The sequence below is a fragment of the Lissotriton helveticus genome, assembly GCF_964261635.1.
Source record: "Lissotriton helveticus chromosome 1_1 unlocalized genomic scaffold, aLisHel1.1 SUPER_1_unloc_11, whole genome shotgun sequence".
NCBI lineage: Eukaryota > Metazoa > Chordata > Amphibia > Caudata > Salamandridae > Lissotriton > Lissotriton helveticus.
In genome coordinates this window covers 2,823,239-2,834,472 of record NW_027611650.1, presented here as the reverse complement: position 1 = coordinate 2,834,472, position 11,234 = coordinate 2,823,239, and positions in this window count along the sequence as shown.

The window sequence follows — 11,234 nt, the reverse complement described above, 5'->3', positions numbered from 1 at the left end:
GGGAAACATAAATATCAGAAATTACACCCATTTGACCAACGAGAAACTCTAAGAATTCACTGAAGACACAACATTCATCTCATATTTCTTCATGCATGTTTCATTCACTCTTTGTGGATGGAACAAGTTCACCTACATGCATAACATTTTTGTCCGTTTCAAATGAGTGAGATATAAATTAAGAAAATTATGCCACTGTCTCATTTTAGTGTAAACTAATTGGAATTACGGCCTACGGCTGTTAAAACATCTGCCTGCAGCGGTCAGAGAGAACTTCAATACAGACTCCGGGCCTGATTCACAAAGGGAAACTGAGACAAAAGGCTAACTTTACAACTTTCGGTATTCACAAAGGGGATTTACGAGTAGTAAAGTTAGACTTTTGTCTCAGTTTAGTTAAACTGAGACAAAAGTTTACATTTGTGAATCGGGCCCTAAGTGCGGGCCTCCCCCAGGCTGCCAGTTCACAAGTGTGTGGGGGAGTGTGTCTGCCCATCGGAGCGCTTCACTGGTGACGTGGCAGTGGTGCTTGTACTGAGGCCCTGGCTCAGGGCTGCTGTAAGTCCACCTGCATGAGAGTCTGCTGGCTGCAGACATGAAGTCATCCGAGTTGTCACTCTGATATCTGGCGCTAGGATGCAGCAGACCGACTGCTCTCTTGACCTGACTATGGCAGACTCAAGCACTCCAGGAAAGAGTACATTCACTGCGGCTGCCTGCTGCAAAGCTAGTGGCCCTTTGGGTAGGTGCTGGAATGTCTGCCTCACGGCAATCATGAATAAGCATGGCAAGCTTTGCCAGAACATATCAACAGGCAAGGCGCTGCCTCATGGATCCACGTGTGCCTGGCGCTGTCTGCAGGTGATGGCAGTTATGTTATCAACATTTGATTACCAGCTACGCATGCGATAAGACACGGTCTGACTCGGCTTCCAATAATAATTTAGGATTTGTTTTCCTGCGCCAGAACCCAGACCAGAGTAAAATCGACAACATTGTGCAAGTGCCACCCCCCCCCCCCTCCCCAGGATTGGGGTTGTAGGACATAAATACCGGTTGTGGCAGGCACTATTGTGACAGAGCGAGCCACGGCCCGACTGGAAACCCAAAACCGGCTCTGGCAAACAGCTCAGCATTGGGCAAATCATTGCAATCTCACGTGACGGATTGGAGTGCCATGTCTGAATGTAACTGAACCAGAACCCCTAAACGTGCGTTGCCAGATTTGCACAGTTTGACTTCTAATTAATATAGCATCGCTCCAGCACTTGACAGTTCAGAAAGCTATAAAAATGTGTGACTGCGTTTCAGTACGGTGATGCGGACCACCACATTGAAATGCGTTAGTCTAACCTGTGATGCGTGGTACTTTGCAGGCCTGTTCCCCTCAACGCCTGCACCCTTGCACTATGGTGCAAGGCTGTCTGCATTGGTGCTCAGCAGCTAAATTTAGCACCAGTACAGGAAGAAACACAGGGCTGCACTATATTCTTGTAAATACGGTGCACCCCTGCATTTCAGAAGTGGAGAGTGTGGTGTGAAGCCAAGGAGGCTAACGCTGTACACCTCCAATTGCTTCTAAATATGCCCCTTAATGACAACAGCCTGACCTTTTTTATCAAGAGGCAGAAAGTCCTCTTATTTCAGAGGATGCACCACCTTGATGTAGCAGTGCTCCAGGAAACACACCTGCACCTATTGAACATGATGAACTCAGAAGGGATTGGATGAGTACGGTACTACATGCCAGCAGGATCCAGACTACCCTTACACAGCCATCTACTCCTATGGAACAGGGGCACAGTGGGTTGGACATCTTATTTCACAAATCCCTGGGCGTTTGCACACTGCGGACATTGCGGGACCCCCTTGACAGATGTATAACTTTGTCAAGGTTCAGATAACTATTGAATCTTTGTGTGTGGGCTCTATCTATACCCCGGCGGCTGACCAAACTCCTGCTGTCCTTTGGACAGCCAGGGTATTCATGAGGGGGGTGCTAGAATATGGCACCTTGACAAGTCCAGAAACCAAACGACCAGGCAGCCCCGAGACCGGTTCATCCTCTCTGACATTATTGATGATCATGCCTTGATGGATCCATGGTGGTTGACTCACCTGAGGGACGTGGACTATACTTTCACCTCCTGCGTCCATTGTTAACATTTATGCCTTGATCCTCCCAAACAGTACCTCTGATCATGATCTTGTACAACTCGACCATAAACTTCGATTGTTGCAAATCTCTCAGGCCCGTTGGCATATGTATACAGCATGGTATAAAGCCCATGAAAATAGGCACAGATGGTGCCAATATCTGAGCCAGTACTTGGAGGAAAACATTGAGTCCACGTCCTCTGCACAGGTGCTGTGGGAGGGCAGGAACGCATTTTAGAGGTAATTTGATGAATGATTTGGCTGCCTATAAGTGCCACTGTGAGGCATAACAGCGTTGATTGACTGACCTCATGCTTCTCCTGGCTCAGACGTATAACGCATTGCTGACACCTGCTCTTCTCAAGGAGCTGCTTGGGGCCAAGTATGATCTGAACTCCGATTACACAGTGGAGGACCAGAGGGATATGCTCTGTGGACGATATAGTAGGGGACGGTGAGTTGGCCCCCTTTGCTACTCTCATGTGTGATTATGGGCTGCCACAGTCGCATCACTGACAGCTCATGCAGAGCCTGCCACACATGCTGGCTGCTCCCCCTTACGATCTAGAGACTGACCCAATGTTGCATTATATTGTGATGTGGAAAGGATTCAAGGACACTATGGTGGGATTGTATGTTACCACTATGGACAGCCATTCTTCGAGCACCACTGCCCACACTTTATGCTGTTTGTGGGAGCAGAGGCTGTCCCTCTCACTCTCTGAGCAGGACGGACACGACCTTTGGAAAGAACATGGCAGTTTCCTCCAGGAGGTCAGGTTGAAATTCAGTTATTTCAAGTTCCTACACCACTGGTACTGGATGCCGGAGTGGATCTATAAAGCACATACGGCAGACGATTCCAAGTGCCGGAGGTGCTGAAGGTGTGGCACACTCGCCTGTGACATTTTACATTTCCTGCGGACTGTACAGTGCTTTGTGCTACTGGGGCTCCGTTTGGGATACCTTGATGACCAACCAAGGGGTGGCACCGCAATTGATGGCCCGTCTGACCTTGCTTCACAAAAAGTCAGCCTTCCAGGATTTAAGCCACCACTGTAAGAGTTAGCTGGCTATGGCCTTCATAGTGGGAGTTGGCTTTTTGGGGGCGACCATGGGGCTTGGCACCCTGACATTTTTTTTTCCTGTTCCCATGTCCCTTCCCCTCGTGTTCTCCCTCATCCACCTTCCCTGATCATCTGGGGGATTTTCTGAGCCACATCACCTCTATCTAGAGGGGTTATTTCATTTATTGTTTTTCCTGTTTTCAATGTCTTCTCACAAGTTCTAGTTTACACAGTATCTTGGACTCCGCTGAATCGATAAACTTCCATCCCTGTAATATGCTCATTGTATATGAAAAATCAATAGAGAATTGAGGTATTTAAAAAAGACACAGGGAGTGGTGTCACTTAACATTTGACTTTGACAATTCCAAAGGAAGAGACATTACTGAATTTATAGACATGATCAGCACACATGTAAAGTGATAATATTGACAACCAAGTCTCACTAAAATAGACATTCAATTTAACATTCCACTGAACTGTGTGCAATACTCATGGTGAAATATGAGAAAAGTGTTGCACCAAAATGTGGGACAGACGGTCTGCTCTGTGCCGAATAGTCATGTGTGAAGTTCTAGTTAATCCCCATAGTTTGGAAGAATGGGCCAGGTTTGTGTGAGACCTCAGCACGACCTCCAAATGTGTTAGTGTCACTCGTGATGAGTGACGCTTGAAGGCTCTGATATATGCATGTCCAAATTTATGTTGCTGTGAGGCATTCAAGGCTGCTTGCATGACAATGCTGCAAAGAGTTGATGCACTCACTAATCAGCGGTGTATTGATGATGAGTGTACTATGATATAGGGGCCTATGTGAAGGAGTAGAATATTTTCGAGTAGTGAAATGCCCCACCCCTGTTCCTCAGACCAGTAACACCCACTCATTTTTACGATACAATGCAAACTGTGTGAGAAATTTCTGGTTCATACTTGGTTGCCCTATTTTAGGAATAAATTGTTTCAAAGATAAATTGCTTTATTTTTTGTCAGTGAATCTTTGTTGAGAGAGGATGGTGGTTACTGTAAACAAAACAACAAAGCCTGGAAGAGGCCGCTATCTTAATATTTTAGGAGACAGTTGTGCTCTTAAACCAGAAACTCAAAACCTAATTAGAACCTACAATTCAGTCTTGTTCGAGGATATAAAACCGAATTAAATATAAGGAATAAGTCACAGACACAGGAACATTAGAAATAAGCTGTTCCATCAATTGTCGCTTTGACACATGACCTATGCCGCATTGTCACTGATCTGGTGTTTAAAACTCCATGGTATTTACCTCTGTTTACTTTGCTATCTAGGACGTTGTGGATTTGAAAAACTGCAAATAAATTATTTAAAAGAATAAATAGGCTGCCCAGTTTAATTGGAAAACTGACTGATATTCTGATATATTTTTTGAAATACAGATATATTCATTGAAATACAGACTGCCACTTCCAGTTGTCACCTTTCTGTAAATACTCTTAAGTCCTTTACGTCAGTGTTTGGAAGATGCAATCTGAAGAGAAGCTATAAATACTTTTTTACAGCAGCAAAGTGTGAGGCCCTGTACTTGAACTGTCTGACCCTTAAAAACATTCACATCTGTGACATCTGAAATCCCAGGTCTTTACAGGCACCAATGCTTTTTTGTGTGAGCCTGGAGGCGGTGGTTCCGTCAGCGGCCACCAGAGGGTGCCCCTCGCCTGCTGATGAAACCCACTGATCTGCATGTTGTATGAAAGGGAGAAGGGTTTCCTCTTCCGGGTCAGCGGCGGCAGAGACAGCACCAGCAGCGTTGGTGACACCACTTCCTGTCTCTCCTGTTTTTTATTTTTATTTATGCATTTTTATATAGCGCGGACTTTAACCGAAGGTGTCAGAGCGCTTCACAAAAGGAACAGAAATGGAACATAATGAGAAACATTACAAAAGCATACGTTACGTTACATAAAGTAATAGTGACATTTGTGATCAAACAATATACATGAGGTATTAAAAATTGTGAGCAACCAAAAATACATGAGGTAGTAAAGGTAATAATGACAATTGTAAGCAAACAGAATACATGAGGTAGTAAAAATTGTGAGCAACCAAAAATACATGAGGTAGTAAAGGTAATAGTGACAATTGTGAGCAAACAGAATACATGAGGTAGTGAAAATTGTGAGCAGCCAAAAATACATGAGGTAGTAAAAAGTGCACAGGAGGAAAAAGTGACAAGTGTGCAGTTACAAGAGAGAACAAAGTATCATTTGAGGTATAATACTGCAAAAGGTGCTAGACACTCAGGGAAACGAACAAGCGTTATGTAGGCAAGGTGGCACTTGTGCAAGTATCAAAGATAAAAACATGTGAGAGGTAGCAAACCGTGTGTTACAAGGGCGAAGTGGTGTGTGCATGTTACACAAGGGCACCAAACACAAGTACATGGAAAATACTCCAAAGAGGCAGACACTCCAACCCCAGGAATACCCTGGGAAGGCACTTCCATGGGCATGGAAAATAACAGTAGTGGGAAGTCTTCCTCCAAATAACAAGAGGACGTGAATTACTTTTGGAGGTGTCTCTGGAGGAGGAGAACTTTGAGGTCCCTTTTGAAAGCCTGGGAGGAGGCAGTGGTCCGGAGCTGAGGCGGGAGTGAGTTCCAGATTCTCACTGCGTTGCCTGAGAAGGATTGGGCCATTGTTCTCTCCTTCTTGAAAGTCGGAGGTTCAAGTAGAAGATTCTCCGCATTGCGTGAGGGTCTAGAGCCTCCAGAGAGTTTCAGTTTATTCGCCAGGTAGCGAGGAGAGGAGGAGTGCAAGGCTTTGTGGGTGATACAAGCGGTCTTGTAGATAGCTCTAGCCTCGAAGGGGAGCCAGCGAAGGGTGGATAACATCGGTGTGATATGATCGCTTCTTTTGGCCCCATAAATGAAGCGAGCTGCTGAATGGAAAACAGACTTAAGTGGGGACAGGTGGGATTTGGGGAGGCCAGTAAGAAGATAATTGCAGTAGTCTAATCTGGAGAGGACCAGCGATTGCACCAGGGTTATAAGGTCCTGTTCCGGGAAGAAGCGTCTGATTCCCCAAAGAAGGCGCAGTTGGTAACGAGCAGATTTTGCAATAGAATTGATGTGGGGGGTTAGATTGAGTTTTTTGTCTAGAATAACTCCAAGGGATTTTGCGCTGTCGACAATGATGGGTTTAGTGTTAAGTAGATTCATCTGATCCATCCATGATTGAACCGGGGGGGGGGGGAGAGAGTGAGGAGGAGAAGAGGAGGAATTCAGTTTTGGAAGGATTCAGAATCAGTTGATGAGTTGACATCCAGTTTTGGATGGAGTCCAGAGTAGAGCTTAGGAAGGAGAGATCATGGGTGGAGGCAACCTTGAGGTAGAGTTGAGTGTCGTCTGCATAGAGATGGTAGTGAATCCCGGATTTGCTTAGGAGGTTTCCCAGTGGTTCTAAGTAGAGATTGAACAATGTAGGTGCAAGTATAGAGCCTTGGGGAACACCTTGACCCACCGCCACAGGAGAAGAAAGACTGTTCGCAATTTTGATCATTTGGGATCTGTCAGAGAGGAAGGATGCAAACCATTTAAGCACAGTGCCCTCCATGCCCATTCTCTGTTGAAGGATATTGAGGAGGGTGTTGTGATTGACAGTGTCAAAGGCTGCAGAAAGGTCCAGGAGAATTAGAAGACAGGACCCCCCCGAATCGAGTATCCTCAGCGCGTCATCAACCACTTGCAGTAGGGCTGTTTCAGTGCTGCAGTTTTGCATGAAGCCAGACTGACAATTGTCAAGAAGATCATTGTCCTTGATATGACGAGAGAGTTGTTTTGCTACACATCTGTCCATCCACACACATCTACACATGTGTCCAGCCTGCTGCAGAGGAGGAAGGAGCCCTGTCTGGTGGGCAGATAACTTCATCTTCAGACCCCCCCTCAGACCCAAGATCTGCCCCCCCAGGAGGAGGAGAGAGCCTTGACAGGTTTCTGTTCAGGTAGGAGAGCTGCTGACTCACTTGGCTGCAATTTATTAATACATGGATCTTCCTCCTGCTGAGCCTGAGTGGGGTGCAGAGGAGGAGGGGCCTGTCCAGGGGTGCAGAGGAGGTGAGGCCTGTTCTGGGGTCAGAGGAGGTGAGGCCTGTCCATAGGGTGCAGAGGAAGAGAGGCCTGTTCAGGGGTGCAGAGGAGGAGGGGCCTGTCCAGGGGTGCAGAGGAGGTGAGGCATATCCAGAGGGGTGCAGAGGAGGTGAGGCCTGTCCAGGGGTGCAGAGGATGAGGGGCCTGTCCAGGGGTGCAGAGGAGGTGAGGCCTGTCCAGGGGGTGCAGAGGAGGTGAGGCCTGTCCAGGGGTATAGAGGAGGTGAGGCCTGTCCAGGGGTGCAGAGGAGGAGAGGCCTGTCCAGGGGTGCAGCGGAGGAGAGGCCTGTCCAGGGGTGCAGAGGAGGTGAGCCCTCTCCAGGGGAGCAGAGGGGGTGAGGCCTCTCCAGGGGTGCAGCAGAGGAGATGCCTGTCTAGGGGTGCAGAGGATGTGAGGCCTGTCCAGGGGTGCAGAAGAGGTGAGGTCTGTCCAGAGGAAGAGAGGAGGAGAGGCCTGTCCAGAGGAGCAGAGGAGGTGTGGCCTGTCCAGGAGAGCGGAGGAGGTGAGGCCGGTCCAGGGGTGCAAAGAAGAGGCCTGTCTAGGGGTGCAGAGGAGGTGAGACCTGTCCCGGGGCATGCAGAGGAGGTGAGGCCTGTCCCGGGGCATGCAGAGGAGGTGAGGCCTGTCCCGGGGTGCAGAGGAGGTGAGGCCTGTCCTGAGGGGTGCAGGGGAGATGCCTGTCCAGGGGGAGCTGAGGAGGCGAGTCCTGTCCGTGGTGCAGAGGAGGTGAAGCATATCCTGTCCATGGTGTTAAGAGCAGGTGAGGCCTGTCCAGGGGTGCAGAGGAGGTGAGGCCTGTTTCTGGGTGCAGAGGAGGTGATGCCTCCCCCGGGGGAGGAGAGGAGGTGAGGCCTGTCCATGTGTGCAGAGGTGATGAGGCCTGTCCTGAGGGGTGCAGAGGAGATGCCTGTCCAGGGGGAGCAGAAGAGGTGATGCCTGTCCTGAGGGGTGCAGAGGAGAGGCCTGTCCAGGGGTGCAGAGAAGGTGAGGCCTGTCCCGGGGTGTGCAGATGAGGTGAGGCTTGTCCAGGGGTGAAGAGGAGGTGAGGCCTATCCAGGGGTGCAGAGGAGGTGAGGTCTGTCCAACGATGCAGAGGAGGTGAGGCCTGTCCAGGGGTGCAAAGGAAGAGTGGCCTGTCCAGGGGTGCAGAGGAAGCGAGGACTGTCCAGGGGTGCAGAGGAAGTGAGACCTCTCCAGGGGTATAGCGGAGGTGAGGCCTGTCCAGGGGAACAGAGGAGGTGAGGCCTGTCCAGGGGTGCGGAGGAGGAGAGACCTGTCCAGGGGTGCAGAGGAGGTTAGGCCTGTCCAGGGGTGCAGAGGAGGAGAGGCCTTCCAGGGGGGTACAGAGGAGAGGAGGTGAGGCTTGTCCAAAGGGTGCAAAGGAGGTGAGGCATGTCCTTTTCAGGGGGGGTTGCAAAGAAGGTGACGCATGTCAAGAGGTGCAGAGGAGGTGATGCCTCCCCAGGGGGAGGAGAGGAGGTGAGGCCTGTCCTTGGGTGCAGAGGTGATGAGGCCTGCGAAGCTGGTGCAGAAGAGGTGAGGCCTGTTCCGTGGCGGTGCAGAGGAGGAGAGGCCTGTCCAGGGGGGCAGAGGAGGAGAGGCCTATCCAGAGGTGCAGAGTAGGAGAGGTCTGTCCAGGGGTGCAGGAGAGGTGAAGCCTGTCCAGGGGTACAGAGGAGGTGAGGCCTGTCCTGAGGGGTGCAGGGCAGATGCCTGTCCAGGGGGAGCAGAGGAGGCGAGGCTTGTCCGGGGTTCAGAGGAGGTGAAGCATGTCCTGTCCATGGGGTTAGGTGCAGGTGAGGCCTGTCCAGGAGTGCAGAGGAGGTGAGGCCCGTCCAGAGGTGCAGAGGAGGAGAGGCCTGTCCAGGGGTGCAGAGGAGGAGAGGTCTGTCCAGGGGTGCAGGGGAGGTGAAGCCTGTCCAGGGGTGCAGAGGAGGTGAGGCCTGTCCTGAGGGGTGCAGGGGAGATGCCTTCTCCAGGGGGAGCAGAGGAGGCGAGGCCTGTCCGGGGTGCAGAGGAGGTGAAGCATGTCCTGTTAAATCTGGTAGCAAATATTTGGCACACTCCGAGATGCAAGTAATGCTGAATGGCCAGTCCCACATGAAATACTGGCTGCGCACGGAGTTTCCACCGCGTGGGACGGGATCGTCCACACGTAAAATTGATAAATAGCAAGGATTTTGACTTCAGGGTGTAATTATAGCTCCCGGTAATTCTGTGCTACATGTACACGCGTGCAGTGGGTGGTGACAGAGCTTGTGGAAAGATATTACACCCATTGAATAATTTGTTAAAAACTTAAGTGCCAGGGATCTGGTCAGGAGGCATGTTAAGTACAGCACATACCAACATTATAATTAAAACAAGAAGTGCAAGCAACAAGCGCGGGAGTTGTGCGCGCACACGTGCAAAAAAAACCACGCGAGTGGTGCGCACGAAAGAAGGAGAGGCCAGGGCGCTGAAAGCTGGTGGCTGCGCGCGTGAACGCAAGCGCTAGGCCGTGTGGCAGCACTTTTAAAAGCCCTAACAAAATGTCTCACAGAGCCGCGCATGCGCTGGCTCAGGCAAGACCTAAAAAGGGAAAGTTCTAATGGCAAGCAGGGAGAAATTATCCCGCAATAGGCGGAGTATCCCCAAGCATATAGATTATTAGATGTCTTGGAGAGACAGCGCATGCACGCTGCCTAGGCTAGACCTAAAAATCACCAAATTTACAAGAATACGGTGCAGCCCTGCATTTCTCCCTGTGCTGGTGCTGAATTTAGCTGTCTAGCGCAAATGCAGGCAGCCTTGCACCATACTGCAAGGGTGCCTGCGTTGAGGGGAGCAGGCCTGCCAAGTACCACGCATCAGGGGTTAGAGTAACGCATTTCAATGTGGTGGTCCGCATCACTGTATTGAAATCCAAAGACACACATTTTTATGGCTTCCTGAGCTGTGAAGTGCTGAAGTGCTGCTATAATAATTAGAAGTCAAACTGAGCAAAGCTGGCAGCGCACATTTAGGGGTTCTGGTTTAGCTACATTCAGGCATGTTATGTATGTTGCTATGTTAAGTTAATTTCTATAGCGCATGACTCACCCGGGGGCATCTCAGCGGTCGCCTAGAAATTTGGCCCGAGGACTGAAAGTCAGAACAGAGTTAGAACAGGAATGCTTTTAGTTGTTTCCTAAAGGTGCTGTATATGGAAATTTTGTTTCGGGACAGCAGTAGTTTATTCCAGTATCTTGGGGCCAGATACGAAAAAGCTTTTCCACCAGTCTGACTCAAACGTATACGAGGAACCTGTAGAAGGCCTAGAGTACTGGATCTGAGATTTATGTTCGGTGTATGATAGGTGAGTATCTTTTGTAGATAGTAAGGGCCTCTGCCATTCAGCGCATTGTAAGTGAGACAACAGATTTTGAAAAAGGATCTCTTCCTTACAGGTAACCAATGCAGCTCTCTCAACAAGAGAGCATAAGGGGAGCCAGCAGGGCGGTTCAGTAACATTCTGGCCGCCGTGTTCTGAATCACTTGTAATTTAGTAAGCAGGGTCTCTCCCACTGCCGCCAACAGAGCATTACCATAGTCTAATTGGCTGATGACCATGGCTTGAACTAAGGTTCTGCGGTGATTGGTGGGCAAGTAGGGAAGAATTTTGCGGAGTAAACGCATACTATAGTAGCAGGAGCTAGTAGTGGCAGCAATGTGGTCATTCATGGTTAATGACTGATCTAATTTTAGGCCTAGATTTTTAACACATTTTTTAGGAACAGGAGCTGGTCCCAATTGTGAGGGCCACCATTCATCAGACCAGCCAGTGGAGGCTTTCCCCGTTAGCATGACCTCGGTTTTTCCAGGATTCAATTGGAGGCAGTTCTGTGTCATCCAGCTAGAGATTACAAGC